This window comes from Chiloscyllium plagiosum, chromosome 22 (assembly GCF_004010195.1).
Source record: "Chiloscyllium plagiosum isolate BGI_BamShark_2017 chromosome 22, ASM401019v2, whole genome shotgun sequence".
Taxonomy (NCBI): Eukaryota; Metazoa; Chordata; class Chondrichthyes; order Orectolobiformes; family Hemiscylliidae; genus Chiloscyllium; species Chiloscyllium plagiosum.
This window is the reverse complement of record NC_057731.1, coordinates 22,384,542-22,401,558: the sequence shown is the minus strand read 5'-3', so window position 1 is coordinate 22,401,558 and position 17,017 is coordinate 22,384,542. Positions and strand designations below refer to the sequence as shown.

The following is a 17,017-nucleotide window of genomic DNA, read 5'->3' as shown; positions in this document are numbered from 1 at the left end:
CAGCAACTTTTAGGGTACGATGGACCTGCGATCCCAGATCTCTCTGCCCATCAACTTTTCCCAAGGCTCTTCCATTCATTTTATAATTCGCTCTAGAATTAAATGCATCACCTCACATTTGCCTGGATTTAAAGCCATCTGCCACTTTTCCGCCCAACTCTCCAGTCTATCTATATCCTCCTGTATTCTCTGACAGTCCCTTAAGACTTCTGCTACTCCACCAATCTTTGTGTCATCTGCAAACTTGCTGATCATACCAACAGTGCCCTCTTCTAGATCATTTATGTATATTACAACCAACAGTGGCCCCAATACTGACCCCTGTGGAACACCACTAGTCACCTTTCTCCATTTCGAGAAACTTCCTTCAACTACTACTCTCTGTCTCCGGTTGCTCAACCAGTTTTTTTATCCATCTAGCTAGAACACCCTGCACACCATGTGACTTCACTTTCTCCATTCGTCTACAATGGGGAACCTTATCAAACGCCTTATTAAAGTCCATGTATATGAGATCAACAGCCCTTCCTTCATTTATCAACTTGGTCACTCCCTTGAAGAACTCTTATTAAATTGGTAAGGCACGATCTCCCCCTCACAAAACCATGTTGCCTATCACTGATAAGCTCATTCTTTTCTAAATGTAAATAGATCCTATCTCTCAGTAGTCTCTCCAGCAACCTCCCCACCACTGTCAGGCTCACTGGTGTGTAGTTACCCGGAATGTCCCTACTTACCTTCTTGTACAGAGGGACAACATGAGCAACCTTCCAGTCCTCCGGCACCTCACCTGTATTTAAGGATGCCACAAAGATATCTGTCAGGGCCCCAGCCATTTCCTCTCTCGTCTCCCTCAGCAACCTGGGATAGATCCCATCCGGTATTGGGGATTTGTCCATCTTAATAACCTCTAGCATACCCAACACATTTTCCCTACTTATGCCAACGTGATCCAGATTAATCAATCTTCTATCTCTAATCTCAAGATTCATCATGTTCCTCTCCCCAGTGAACACTGATGCAAAGTAATCGTTCAGAATCTCAACCATTCTCTCAGGTTTGGCACACAGCCTTTCTTCATTATCTTTTAGTGGATCAATCCTTTCTTTTGTTACCCGCTTGCTTCTTATATAAGAATAAAATGCTTTGGGATTTTCCTTAATTCTGCTTACTAAAACTATTTCATGACCCCTTTTAGCCCGCTTGATTCCTCGTTTAAGACTTGTCCTACTCTTCCGATATTCCTCCAGGGCCCGTTCTGTTCTTAGCTGCCTAGACCTTATGTACGCTTCCCTTTTCCTCTTGGCTAGTCGTACAATTTCTCCTATCATCCACCGTTCACGAATCTTGCCCTTCCTATCCTTTGCCTTCAATGGGACATGCCTATCCTGCACTACCGTTAACCTATCTTTGAAAGCCTCCCACATCTCAAATGTGGACTTCCCTTCAAATAGCTGTGTCCAATTTCCCAGGTCCTGCCTAATTTTGAAATAATTGACCTTGGCCCAGTTTAGTACTCTTCCATTAGGACCACTCTCTTCTTTATCTATGAGTATTCTAAAATTTACAGAATTGTGGTCATTGTTCCTAAAGAAATCCCCCACTGCAACTTCTACCACTTGTCCTGGCTCGTTCCCCAGTACCAGGCCAAATATGGCCCTTCCCTTGACGGACTATTGACATACTGCTCTCGAAAACTCTCCTGGACTCTTCGTACAAATTCTACTCCATCCAGACCTCTGACGCTAAGTGTATCCCAGTCAATGTTGGGAAAATTAAAATCTCCCGTCACCACTACCCTATTGCCTCTACATTTATTCATAATCTGTTTACCTATTTGTTCTTCTACCTCACGCTCACTGTTGGGAGGTCTGTAATTCAGCCCTAACAATGTAACTGCAACCTTCTTATTTCTCAGCTCCACCCATAATGCCTCACTACCCAAGACCGCCATAGTGTCCTCCTTTAGCACAGCCATGATATCGTCCCTGACCAGCAATTCAACTCCACCTTCTCCTTTACTTCCCTCCCTGTCCTGTCTGAAGCGTCTGTACCCTGGAACATTTAGTTGCCAATCATCATGCCCTTCATTCAACCAAGTCTCTGTGATGGCAATAATGTCATAATCCCAGGCACCAATCCAAGGCCTAAGTTCATCTGCCTTACACACTATACTCCTTGCATTAAAGTAGATGCATTTCAAGCCACCAGTTCTTTTGCACTCACTTGCTCTCTGCCTATTCTTCCCTTTATTAATGTTATCTTCATAATTCTTACAGTCTCCAGTCTCCACCTCACTGCCTACTTGTTTTCTCTTCTGGTTCCCAGTCCCCTGCCACATTAGTTTAAAACCTCCCCAACAGCAGTAGCAAAAACTTCCCCAAGGACATTGGTTCAGGTCTGGTTCAAATGTAGACCGTCCCTAACAAGCGCTAACAAGCTGGACCAATAAAGGGGGAACCAGTAAATGTTGTGTATTTGGATTTCCAAATGTGATGAAGTAGAGCTACACGCACAAAACTGCTTAAAAAACTGAGACCCACAGTATTGGGGGTAATATATCAACATGGATAAGGATTTGACTAACTAATTGAAGACAAAATTGGGATAAAGGGGTCATAAAGATAATGTACTGCACCCAGTGGAATGGCACAAGAATGAACACTGGGGCCATAATTATTTATAACATATATTAGTGACTTGGATGATGAATGTGAAATTTCTCTGGCCAATTTTGTGGATGACACAAAAATAGGTATGAATGTAAATGGCGCTGATGATATATAGTCTATAGAGGGTTGTAGACAGATTAAACAAGTGAGATAAGCAGGAGGTTGGAAGAACTCAGCAAGCCAGGCAGCATCAGGAGGTGGAGAAGTCAACGTTTCGGGTGTAACACTTCTTCTGGACTGGGGATGTGTGGGGGGGAGTTGCAGATAAAGGGTATGACGGGGGCATGGTGGTGAGGTGGGGTTAGGTGAAGACATGTAGAGGGTATGACCTGGTTGGTCGATGGGAGGGATGCCCTCTGCCCGTGTTCACCTATCCCCACCCCTCCTCCCCCTTTATCTGTAGCTCCCCTTACACCCAACCCCAATCCTGAAGAAAGGTTACACTTAAAATGTCGACTTCTCCACCTCCTGATGCTGCCTGGTTTGCTGTGTTCACCCAGCTTCCTGCTTGTCTCCCTTGGATTCCAGCATTTGCAGGGTTTTTTTGTCTCTAACCAAAGTTAAACAAGTGGGCAAATAAAAACTTAACTGGTAGAATATAATGAGGGAAAAATGTGTGGTTGGCAGACAATAGAGGAGCTGCACTTAAATGGATAAAAACTGCAACATCGAGGAATTTGAGGGCCCTTGGAGATAAATCACAAACTGAATAATGTGTTGCTGGAAAAGCGCAGCAGGTCAGGCAGCATCCAAGGAGCAGGAGAATCGACGATTCGGGCATAAGCCCTTCTTCAGGAATGAGGAAGGTGTGCCAAGCAGGCTAAGATAAAAGGTAGGGAGGAGGGACTTGGGGGAGGGGCATTGGGAATGCGATAGGTGGAAGGAGGTTAAGGTAAGGGTGATAGGCCGGACAGGGGGTGGGGGCGGAGAGGTCGGGGAGAAGATTGCAGGTCAAGAAGGCCGTGCTGAGTCCAAGGGGTGGGACTGAGATAAGGTTGGGGGAGGGGAAATGAGAAAGCTGGAGAAATCTGCATTCATCTCTTGTGGTTGGAGGGTTCCTAGGTGGAAGATGAGGCACTCTTCCTCCAGGCGTCGTGTTGCCATGGCCTGGCGATAGAAGAGGCTAAGGACTTGCATGTCCTTGGTGGAGTGGGAGGGGGCCTTATGCCCGAAACGTCGATTCTCCTGCTCCTTGGATGCTGCCTGACCTGCTGCACTTTTCCAGCAACACATTTTTCAGCTCTGATCTCCAGCATCTGCAGTGCTCACTTTCTCTTAGTTGATAAATCATAAAAGCTAGCATACAATTTCGACAGGTAATAGGGAAGGCAAGTGGAATGTTGGCCTTTATTTCAAAAGAAATACAGTGTAAAATTAAGGACAATGACACTAATCAGACCAACCCTGGAATACTGTGAACAGTTTTAGTCCCCTTATCCAATGAAACATAAACTGGCATTGGAGGCAGTCTAGACATGTTTCATGAGGTTGATCTTAGTTATGGAGGGATTTTCTTGTGTGGAGAGGTTGAGGAGTTTTGGCCTGTGTTCGTTGGAGTTTAGCAAAATGAGAAGCAACTATATTGAAACATAAAAGATTTTTAGCGTGCTTGTCAGGATACATGTGGAAAGATTGGTTCCCCTCGTGAGAGAATCAGATTAAGGGGTCACCCATTGAAGACAGGTGAGAAGATTTTTATTTTTCTCAGAGATAGTGAATTTGTGGATTTCTTTACTGCACAGGGCTGTCAATGTTGAATTGTTAAATATATTCAAGGCTATGATAGTAAGATAATCGAAGATTTTAAAAATAATTCTTCATTCATGGGCTGTGGGCATCGCTGGCTAGGCAGCACTTATTGTCCATCCCTAATTTGCCCAGAGGACAGTTAAGAGTTAACCACATTGCTGTGGGTCTGGAGTCACATGGAGACAGACCAGGTAAGGATGACAGTTTCCTTCCCTAAATGACACTAATGAACCAGATAGGTATTTCCGACACTTGACAATGGATTCATGGTCATCATTACACCCCCTAATTCCAGAACTATTTTTTGTTGAATTCAAATTCTGCCATGGCAGGATTTAAAGCCAAGTCCCCATTATCTGGATCTCAGGATTAACAGTCCAACAATAATACCATTAGGTCATCGCCTCCCCCATTATGGGGAAAAAGCTGAAAAATGGAGTTGGGAATGTTTACGTGAGCTATGATCTCATTGAGTGGCCAAGCAGAATCGATGAGCCGAATAATCTACTTTTACTCCTGTGTTTTATGATCTTATGATTGTATGAAGTGGAGGAAGAAGAGTGGCACCTGTGGGTTAGTGAATCTTAGGGAGCTGACCTTGTTTGCATTTGAAATTCTGCTGCATCCCATGGCTCAATCAAAATCTATCTGCTTGGACTGTGAATTAAGATTGACAGTTAACTGTTTCTGCTGTGTCTGCATGCCAATGATAACCTGACCAATCAGCACCTTCTTCTCATGCTATATAAAATGGTCACAAAAACATGCCAGGCCAGCACCAACTGAGTTAAGCTTGTATTATTACTTGCAATTAGGCTTTAAAAAGCAAGGGCAGAATGTTAAGGCCAATCATGATAGATTTGTGAAGGAATTTTTATGCTTTACTGTCTGAAGTTAATCAGTTGCAGAAATCTGTGTATACATACTGAGATTATGGTAAATGTATGTATGGGTTTGCAAAGGATGTGTGATGAGGTTCCAAATGAAAGATTAGTCATAAAATAACTAAGGGAAAGTGAGGACTCCAGATGCTGGGGATCAGAGTCAAAAAGTGTGACACTGGAAAAGCACAGCCTGTCATACGTTGACTCTCCTGCTCCTCGGATGCTCCCTGACCAGTTGAGCTTTTCCAATACCACACTTTTTGACCATAAAAAACTAAGTCAAAAAGTATTGTGAGAACATTGTTACTTAGACTTTGGGATCAAAGGATTGTTTATTTTTTATCCGGAATAAAATGTTGCTTAAAACTATAACTATGTGATATTCCTACATTCCAGAAGAGGGGAATCACATGCCAGGTAGGGCAGTTGTGAACTGCTCTCTCAACATCTGGTGTGGTTGACAATCAATTCTTAGTTCAGTGCCTACAACATTTGTGCCATAAAAACAGAATCCCTAGAATTTCAGCTCTATACTTTCAGGCAGTGGAAGTCTATGGAATATTTATGTGATGTTTCAAAAGTGAGATTAGCAGGAGATTGGCACTAATTAATAGTGTTTGTCTGAAGAACCAGTGCAGGCAAGGTATGCCAAATGGTCTCCATCTGTAACAATTCTATGATTCTGTCCTGTTGTTTAAGGACTGACATAAAAGACATAAGCTATATTCAGTATTCACTAGAAAATTAACACATCAGCGGGTCAGATGTAATTATCTGTCAAATATCAGCACTGTTGCAACATCGGAGGAATATGATGAATAGATGGATCCCCATATGTTTTGTGTCACTTGTGGCTCTATTGGTAGAACTGCTGCCTCTGAATTAGAAGGTTGAGTTTAAGTCCCACTCTAGAGATTTGTAGAGCCTTCAGCAAAAAATCTTTACTGACATTTTATTGTTGTAATGAGCAAGTGCTGTCATTTGGTTGAGACTTTAAACCAAGACTGTGGATTATACTGTTAGACTGTGTAAAGACTGGGAAACCCCAACTGTTATATTTCAGAGTGTTACATTATTAAATGATGAGACTGTGTACGTTTATAAGATCATTATCCAAACGAAGAGCAGCAGGTAATACATTTGATGAAGCAACAGAATTTTAAGTTTAATGAGTAAATAATTCAAACCACATTTTACTCATTTAGTCAAAATGGCATTGCTGGCTAGGTCAGCATTCATTATCCATCCCTATTACCCCTCGAAGTTGCAGTGAACCCACTAACTGAACCATTGCAGTCCTTGCGATGTAGGTGCACCCACAATGCTGTTAGGGAGTTCTAGGATATTGACCCAGTGGCAACAAAGTAATGGTTACATTGTTCCAAGTCTGGATGGTGAATGCCTTAAAGGGGAAGATGTAGGTGGTGGTGTTCCATGAATCTTCTGCCTTTGTCCTTTTAAGTGATAGAGATCACTGGTTCGAAAGGTGTTATCAAAGGAGCCTCGGATGATTTTCTGTAGTGCAGCTTGTGGATAGTATGTACTATTGCTACTCTGCACCAGTGTGGGAGAGAATGACAATTGAAGGTGCTGGATGGGATGCTTTGTTGTGGATCATGTTAAGCTTCTTGTAGATAGTGAACAGGCTTTGGGGAATCAAGAGGTGTATTATTCACCAGTGGACTCTTATTTTCTGACTTGCTCTTGTAACCATTGTATTAATACAGATCCAGTTCAGTTTCTGGTCGATGGTGACCCTTGGGTGGTTGTTAGCACAGGTTTTAATTATGGTAATGCCAAGGGGAGATGATCAAATATGTTCTTGTTGGAGATGGTCGTTTGCTGGCACTGTGTGGCATGAATGTAACTTGCCACTTATTGGAAAGCTGAAAATTGTTGGGTCCAGGACACTATCCCGAGGAACTCCTGTAGTGGTATCCTGCAACTGAAATGATTTTCATCATGTTTTTGGCATACGGAGCTTCAACCTACTTGAAGGGTTGTCTAAAAGAGAAAGCCTATCATAGTACACGAAGAGGAACCTGTCAGTCCAATCTACATGAATTCTCCTGCAAAGCAGTGGAATGGCAGAAATTCTAAGATAACTCCAGTAAGCAAGATGTTTCCTGTGAGTGACCAGAAGGAAGACAAAATCTCTCTGCACAAGTAGAAAGAAGTAAACACTTCTACAAACATGCAAAATCCAAGTCTGAGCTGTTAAAAGGACAAAGTCACCCATGTGGAGCTAAGACTCCAAAGCCATACATTATTGAAGCTGAAACTGGTAAGCAAAGGAAAATCAACATGTATCTGACCTCCACGTGGGTGCTGGAAAAGCAGCAAAGGCCATCAACAACATCATCAACCTTACTTACCAGCAAAACAACACCAATAGTATCACCAGCAAGTGACACGACATCCAGCACAACACAAGAAGTGACACCCATGTCTCCTGTGCCAACTGAGTAAGGAACACCAAAACCACAAGATGGAGGCATCCCAACATCTCATAATATGTATCCTGCAATATACGGTGTTGAAACTTGATGTTCCTGCATCTCTCCTGATGAGTGCAAGATGAACGGATTCAACAGAATGCCTCCTTTTCTCAACAGGACTTGAAGGGGTGTAGAAATGAACAGGTCCACTCAGCCACAGCACACTTTATGGTGAATTTAGATTCATGTTCATTATGATGTACAAAGTAAAGAAGTCTGAAGTCTAAAAAAATTTATTAGATTGCTACAGAAGCACCAAGTAGACATCTGAGGATGAGAAACAAGCTAAAAAAGACTCCCCAAAGTGTTCAGTTTATTAATAAAATTGAATCCTTAATCTTTAGTTTGGATAGATTAGGTCAATGATTTGTGTAGTTATATTGATATTGAGGCATTATAGTTTTCTTTGAAGAAAGAGGGATGCTCTGTTGTCACATTCATTTGGGGATTCCATTTTAAATGTGTATCATAATTATAAAGCACTTCAGAACATCCTGACATCATGGAAAGTGTTATATTAATGCAAGATGCTTGAGCTTGGGAAGCTATTGGCTGCTCAAGGCCAAGTACCTGCTGGCCAAATTTCCAGTGCAGTTCCTGTTTTGATTTATCTTCCAGAGGTTCAGATCTTTTAGATATTTATGTAGGAAGAAGATTGAATATGATTTGAGGAGATGAATCACTTTTGGCCATGCAAAATACATTGGAAATATTAGGTTTTGTTTCACATTCTCCCCATTACCTGGATCTATGAATTCATGGTCTCATTCTGCAGTGCAAACTGCACTGGAACACTTCACTGTACTTTCCAAATCACATCGGTACCTTCAGTAGTGTAGTTCTAAAATACAGAACGAGGGTGTCTCATGAATATTCTTACTGATAATGAGCAAATTTTTAAAGATGTGTCACACTCCAGTTACAATATCCTGAAGAATTTCATAGAGACCCATAAATTTTACCATTACTCAAATTCTCTCCCACTCTTCACTGATGAACTTAGCAAGAGCTGGATTTTATTTTTCCCTGAAGGCTCTACTTAAGATTTGCTCAAGGCACACTTTTTTTGATTTTGGAGGCTACATTTTGGTTTTCAGGGATACTTTTATTTTCTTCTCTTGTCATGTAGTATCAATGGCTTAAGTTGTATTGCCAGGCAGGATAGTTGGATTTGACCAGAAATAGAATGAGAAAGATCCATCAATATTCTTAATTAGATTAGATTAGATTAGATTAGATTACTTACAGTGTGGAAACAGGCCCTAGTTGTATTGCCAGGCAGGATAGTTGGATTTGACCAGAAATAGAATGAGAAAGATCCATCAATATTCTTAATTATCACCCTTCTTAAACTTAATGTTTTCCTTGTGTTTTGGCTTTAATTTCTTAGATACATTTTCAAAATAGCTGGCAAAACTTTTGAGACACAAAAGCCATCACTCTCAATACACCTTCTACAGACTGTGAAGTGAGGTCTGTGCTGATGTGGTTCCCTTGCACAAGCACAAGCCTGGAATACTTTAACCAGTCAGTTATTGTTTACTGCATTTCCAATCTCAATCTCAGCTGTAAGTTCAACAATTGATGTAGTATTTAATACAGTAGCATTTAATACATTTTTACTGTATTTGCACTCACTTTTGAACTGATGCAGCCTCAAGCTAAGGCATCCACATTCATTTTTAAGGAAATCACCTCAGTGATTTCAGGTTTTCCTGACCTCAGTGATTTCAGGTTTTCCTGACCTGCAGTATACCAAGTATTCCTTTTTTGACAGATTTAAAACTATTGTTTCCTTCACAGCCATTGTCTTTTACCTTACTATTTCCCTCTCTACCGTTGCCTTTTCCCTCTTTCCCAATTGCTGCCTCCTTCTCCACTGCCTCCCATCCTTTGAGGTCAGCTTACATCCTCAGACCCTCTTGCAGCCTTCTTGTCCAGTCCCCTAGCTCTCTTGCAGTCTTCATCTTAAACCCAACTCACCAAAGAGACTCACATCCCACTTACAACATCCCCTTGCAATTTTCTTGCCCTCATGAACAACCCTCACCTCCCCATTTTCAGTCTCATTCACCACATGTACACCCCTCCCCACTTTGGCAACAAAACTTCCTCCTGCAAGCAAGTCATTGTTGCTATTTCCAACTGGTCACTGTTCCTCCAATCGCTGGTTGCTTCCCTCTTGCATTTGCGACTTGTTAATGAACATGTCCTCAGGATGACTTCTTTCTGATAAGTGGTTCCTCTGATTGAAACTTCCAAGATTTTCTGGTTGCTTTTCAGTTATAGTTCATCCACTGCTGTCATGTATTTTGAGAACTGCAACAAACACTTTGGCATTCTGACAGCTCCATGTGCTATTAGAATGGCCTATCAGCAAACTCGCAAATAATATCGAAAACATTTGCTCAACATTCAAGCTTGGTGCTGGCATGATCTCTACCACATACAGAGACCACAACTTGGATATGCAGCCTGAGATTTTCTAAACATCCATGTAAAATGTTGTGATGAGTGGAGGCTTATCTTAACAATGTGAGCGCAGAATTGACTTTTCAATTCATCATCCCATCATGAACTTAACTTTTAATGCAGCAGCTTTTGGCATTGCTGTGTAACTTTGGTGATAAAAATAAGGACTCCTGAGTTTTATGAGCCTTTTCCAATATTTACTGCCTTCGTAACTTCCTCCATCTACCTTGCATGTAATGAGAACCCTATATGTAAAACCATGTTGAATCATGAATGCTTGATCCTTGGAAACTTATAACTGTGTCTGTTAACCTTGGCAAGTTCCTCAGGGATATCCTGGAAGAATGAAAATATTCTTCTGCCTTTCAGTAACATAGTGATTTGATAGATCTAACACATGGGCCTGTTTGAATAGTTGTTGATAACTAAAAGGTACTTCTAATGCCTGAGCTCCACGGCAGTTCCTGTTCAAATTAATAGTGTGGTCATCAAAGGCTTTTTCTCTGGTACTGCAGCTGATGATTGGTTACCATGGAGATAAGACTTCCTATTCCAAATCATTAATCAACCCTTGATGGATTCAGTCAAAAATCTCACTCTTCATTGTGACAGACAATCTGTCCTGGCACAGTCACTAGCAATCCATTACTGAAAGTTCTCTTTGTAAGGTTTGTCAATATATTATCAACATATATGAATATATTTAAGCCAACCATCTTTTATCTATGATGTGGAGGTGCTGGACAGGGGTGGCTAAGTTAAAAATGGTGTTCTGTGATTTTTATCCTTTGACTAATCATTCTAAGATTTCTGCTGGCAGATACAGCCCTTCCTGTAAGTTCCTGATTATTGGCTTCTAAAATTCAAAATAGCCTTGTACTTCATTCATGTATTGATGAATCTTTATCTTGAATAGGATCTGGAAAGTAAATCAGCTATGTCTTTTTTTCCCCAAAACCATCAGCCCAGATTCTCCTTGTCTAATCCTAACAGGTACTTTCTATTTACTATCTTATTCCTCAACTAATCTTTCTTTGTTAGGATGTTATGTAAAAAGGACAAGCATCCAGTTGGATCACTTCTAGTAGGTATCTGCCTGACACTTCGAAAACTGCTCAGACTACTTTCCACTGTAAGTGGAAAACAGCTAAAGAAGAGGCAAATACCTTGTGCAGTAGGGAGAAGATAAACCTGTTAAAGGAGCAATAGCAACACTGAAGAAAGCAGACAACCTCATTCACCAGATCAAAGATATACACTGCAGATGTCGGAGTGCTGAACTTGCGTGACCTCTGAAAGAAGATGCAGGGCCTGTCAACCCACCTAACGTTTAGGAGAGAAGATTGCCAATTTCTTGGATTCCACAATTCATTTGCAGGTTTACTAAATGACATCACTGGAACAGTCAAGATAGTTTACTTGTTAGCCATGAGTATCTTTTGCAGTATCATCGTATCTGTGGTCTTCCTTCCTTCATTTTGTCTCAGAGCAATAAAATATGGAAATAGCAGGTGACAGGCGTTAACACAGAAGATACAGGGGATTTCAGAGTCCAATACCATCTCTGTTAAAGGAGGTAACACACAGTACTGCAACCCGATGCTGGATACAACACTATGAGCATCTACATCCATCTCAACGTCCAAACTAATTGGACCATACAAGGTATGCTTTTTAATCTCTTGTCATTCAGACCTAGAGGAACAGTTGGGAAGAATGATAAATGGTCTTATCAAAGGGCCTAGCTGATGCTGTCAGATCTGGCATGTACATCCAGGGGTAAGCCTAAGTAATGCACCTCAATCCATTTGCCATGATGATTTTTCTTGAACACAACTTATGTGACCCTGGGGTTGTTGTTCATGTATGTGTTATGACACGGGATAAAGCTGCACTAGTAACGCAGCCAGTTGGAGAATGCTGATCCATCAGCAGAAGCCTGAGATACCACTCACCAGTTCCAACATGCTTCTAATATTGCACTACAGTGAAATTCCAGTACTGCCTCTAGATCTTCAGTATCCTTGCATAATAGGATTAACAGCAGAGGTGAGCAGAGAAATTATAAAAAATGCTTACTGTTCTTAGTTATGTTGCATTTAAGAAGACGTTTGGAGATTTCAAACGGGGACAAACTGCTTGATTACCACCTCAAGCAGATTTTTTTAAAACATAAACTTGTAATATGCAGATGTGATTAGATTAGATTAGATTTCCTACAGTATAGAAACAAGCCCTTTGGCCCAACAAGTCCGTACCAAATCTCCAAAGAGTAACCCACCCAGATCCATTTCCCTCTGACTAAAGCACCTAAAATTATGGGCAATTTAGAATGGCCACTTCACCTGACCTGCACATCTTTGGACTCTGGGAGGAAACCGGAGCACCTAGAGGAAATCCACACATACACAGGAGAACATGCAAACTCCACACAGACAGTCACCCAAGGCTGGAATTGAACCTGGGATCCTGGTACTATGAGGCAGTACTGCTAACCACTGAGCCACTGGGCCACCCTGTGGTCCTTGATTGAATTGCTCATGTCTGGCCAGTAAAGCACATTTCTTGCCTTCCTTAAATTCACTTCAATTCTTTAGTTCCTCAAATAGATAAGCTTTAGCATTTCTTTTTTCAACTGCTTAGAGATAACAAATCTATTTCCTTTGTACAGCATGCCATCCTGGGCTGTCAGTTCATCTCTATGTGCCCAATATGTTGTGATCATGGAGAGTTCCTGATGCTTTCAGGCCATTCTTTCATCACTACTGATTTCACCAACACTCGGAGAGCTGCAACTTGTATAGTTTGCTTGGTTTCAGCAAGGTACTTTGTGTTTATTATTTATGCTGGATTGATAACTTCCAGACCATGTTGAGCTGCTGCTTCAAGTTGGATCTGGAAGACATTACAATCTGTTGTAACATCTTGTACTTTCCTGCTAGGGAGTCCAGAATGGAGTTACAGCTGATGCTTTCTTCCAGCTTCTAGTACCCATCCTTCCCATTTGGTGTAGTAAAGATATTTTCATTGTTTGTGACAAAATTCCTTTGATGGTTGGCATGATCTGGTGAGATCTCTTCAGAGTTTTATTCAGATTCTTTCAGTCAATGCATTCTCTGAGCTTTCTGGGCTGTTTCACCTTTTTTTCTCTATTACCATTCTGCTAATCCATTCTGTAAGAGTTATCACTTCTTTTGTTCCTCCCTCCTTTCAAATTATTTTCTCTTCTCTTCTGTGACCTTAAGGGCAACTGGAACTTCAGTAGATGCTGACGTTCTGTCTTGCATTCTAATTCATCTCAAGATGATATTCTCCAGGAAAACATCCTAAATCTGTAATCACATTGTTGTATGCACTCCTCTAGGAGCTGTTTCACAGTTAATGGTTTAGTGTGCAATACCACACTATCAATCTCTTGGGTATCTTGGGACTTAATATTGAGCACAAACCATATATAGGCTGTGTGCAATTGTGATTCAAAGCCTGCCTTTAAGGCTTTCTAAATTTCTATGGTCTGTTTCATTTCTGTTATTTGGAAAGGTGTAGAGGGAAAGCATTTTGAAACAGCCTCTCCCCAACAGTGATAAAAGTGTAGCTATTCATAGCTTTCCAATTTGTTAATTAAATCTGTTGCAGTTTTGTACTTCTGCCATTGCACATCAAAAAGCTGCCAGTTCTGTTTCCTATTATCTCTCATTTTGACCAGCACTAGGAGAGGAGTTTTTGCAACCATTGTGCCTCATCCTATATTTCAGCTGTGGGTCTCTTCTTTGTCCTTATTCAGTGGCTTTTAGAAGTTCTCAGCAGCTCTGAATATTCCTGTATCCGTCATTTAGTAGCTATGCATCTATTCAGCCCCTCAACACACTCAATCACAGCTCCACCTCTGACACCATGTTACAGGCTTATTGTACAAACAGTCTGGCATCTACAGTGCCTTTATTTAACTAGTTGTAAGACATATGCCACCAGTTGATGTTTCATGATAGGCAGGAATGTGCAGTGATCAGACCAGACCTTATTGAATGGCAGAGCAGGTTCAAGGGGCTAAGTGGCCCATTGCTTTCTCCAAATTTGTATGTTTGTGTTGTGCTTATGGTTTCTACTAAAACTTAGCTTTATCTCACATGCCTCCATCTTTTCTTCTTCCTCCTGCTCCTGTTTAGGATGTAGGAAAAGCAACTTCACAGAACCATTACCATGGTGCTGTAGTACAGCTTAAGGAGACTAACAAACACCTTCGCAGAATAATTGAACTTAGACAATAACTTCATTTTTAAAATAGAAGTTCCCTAATGGACCCTATTCAAGGGGGCTCCATGACAAATGGTGGAAAGCTAAGCATTTCTTTCAAAGAAACTGCTGAAAGCTTGCAATTTTTGTTTTGAGTTACCACTGCTTAGAGGTTTTTTTTTCAAATTGCTTCAGTCAAAGCCGATATTTCATATAAACGTCACAGGCATTTAAAAACTGCGAGCTCAATTATTTCCTGATTTGATGAATCAGGCAGAAAATTTATCCAACTTTTCCGCAAGATGAAGAGAAGTCAGCTGCAATTTTGATGTAAAGGATGACATTCCATAAGAGCAGCCTTCATTAAATGTTATTTGCTTACTTTGCAAGTGATACATCTTTGAGTAGCCAATACACTAGAATTGAAGAGAGTGGCTGTGTCGAATCTAATTTAGTACAAAGTATGCTTAGCCTGCTGGACACACTTTCCTCATTCCTGAAGAAGGGCTTGTGCCCGAAACGTCGATTCTCCTGTTCCTTGGATGCTGCCTGACCTGCTGCGCTTTTCCAACAACACATTTTCAGCTCTGATCTCCAGCATCTGCAGTCCTCACTTTCTCCTAGTACAAAGTATAGTCCTGTCTACAAGAACAATATTATTTTTATATCGACAGAATGTTCAATACCCCTGAAAGTACCAGGGTTTCCAATGGGGTTTTGTAAATGTGCTGGAGTGAGACTTAAACCTTTTAAATCAGGGCTAACCAACCAGTCAGAAATCCTGTAGCCAATTAATTTAAATAATTCCGATAGGACAAGTGTGGCTGGTGGTAAGCAGATGCACTTGGGGAGCTCAGAAAATGCAGTAGTGCGGTGAGATGAGGTTCCATGCAACTATAGGATTGAGTGGATTATTGAAAGAGAGACAGAATTGTCAGTGTTAAAGAAGAAATGCAACCACCTCACCACCTGTGGGGCTGATCTAAATGTCTGGCTGATCAAATTAGAGAAAGGAGGTATACAGTAGTTGGGGTAGCAGCAAAGAGCCCTTCGACACATCAGCCTGGGTAAATTGTTTATGATGGAGGACAGTCACTGAATGTATTCACAAAATGCTCTCAATTAACTTCCAGCAAGATAATCTAAAAGCTTATTACAAAAAGAAAAATACAAACAATATTACCCTGACAAGAACTATTGGAACAATTTCATTCTGAACATCAGAAGGAAAGATTCTTCCATTTTATCTCAGCAATGGCTGTACAGATGCTCGAACCTCAGTGAAAATTCACACCTATTTCCATGCTGAAGCTTCTTACTCTGTTGGCATGACTGTGATTGGTTTCCTTTTTAGATAATTGCTAAACATTCACTTGATGCTATTTTCTTCAGTTAATATCTGTCCCTGGGAACATTAAAATAAACTGCTAACTCAGCTGTCTATTGCTTAACATGGGTTCCCTAAATCTATGTCGTCAACAGCTTTAAAGGATGTCTTCATCTCCTGTATCCTCAGAGCAACTGCATCTAGAACTTTCTTCTCATTAACCCTCTTCAGGGAGGTAAAAGCCTAGTGATATTATCAGTAGAATATTAATCCAAGGATACAGGTAATATTCTGGGGACCAGGGTTCATATCTCATCACAGCAGGTGGTGGAATTTGAATGCAATAAGAACCTGGAATTAAGAGCCTAATGATGACCATGATTCTATTGTCAATTGTTTTTGGTCCTTTTTCTGTTTCTCTGGTAGTCATAAAACATATGACAACAAATACCTGAGCAATTATGTCCCAAGGTGGGCTGCTGGTTTTTTCACTGATGTCACCTTGCTTCTGATAAATGTTTGTTCGAACACAAGTTTGTCAAGGCAGTGTCTGAGGCTCAACCATCTTCAGCCGCTTCACCAATGGCCTTCAATCCAATGTAAAGTCAGAAGTGGAGAAGTTCACCAGAGATTGCACAATGTTCAAATCCATATCCAAATGCAGCAATGATTTGGAGATGCCAATGTTGGACTGGGATGTACAAAGTTAAAAATCACACAACACCAGGTTATAGTCCAACAGATTTAATTGGAAGCACACTAGCTTTCGGAGCGCCGCTCCTTCATCAGGTGGTTGTGGAGTACACAATTGTAGGACACAGAATTTATAGCAAAAGTTTACAGTATGATGTAACTGAAATTATACATTGGAAAATGCCTTGATTGTTTGTTGAGTCTCTCTTCTGTTCGAATACCATGAGAGTTTCACTTCCTTCATATATAAATAACAAAACTTTTTTTAAAAAATTACATTCTCAGGTTAACTGTAAAAATTGATGTCAGCCAGATAAGATGTTGAAGGTGTTAGCCCCCTGTGTTCCCTGTCGGTGCCATAATGTTTAGACTGATTCTAATCTAAAAAGTGAGTTAACAGAGTCTCACATGGATTCATGCAGTTTTTGAGCAAAGTAAATTCAAATTCACCCCACAAACGTATATGTGTATGTGAGTATGTTGGTTTGT

General features: G+C 40.9%; 1 protein-coding gene across 5 annotated transcripts in view; it reads left to right on the top strand.

Annotated features, from left to right (window-relative positions):
* LOC122561126 (transcription elongation regulator 1-like protein) overlaps positions 1–17,017 on the top strand; it is a 741,295-nt gene that overhangs the window by 556,834 nt on the left and 167,444 nt on the right. The window lies entirely within an intron of this gene.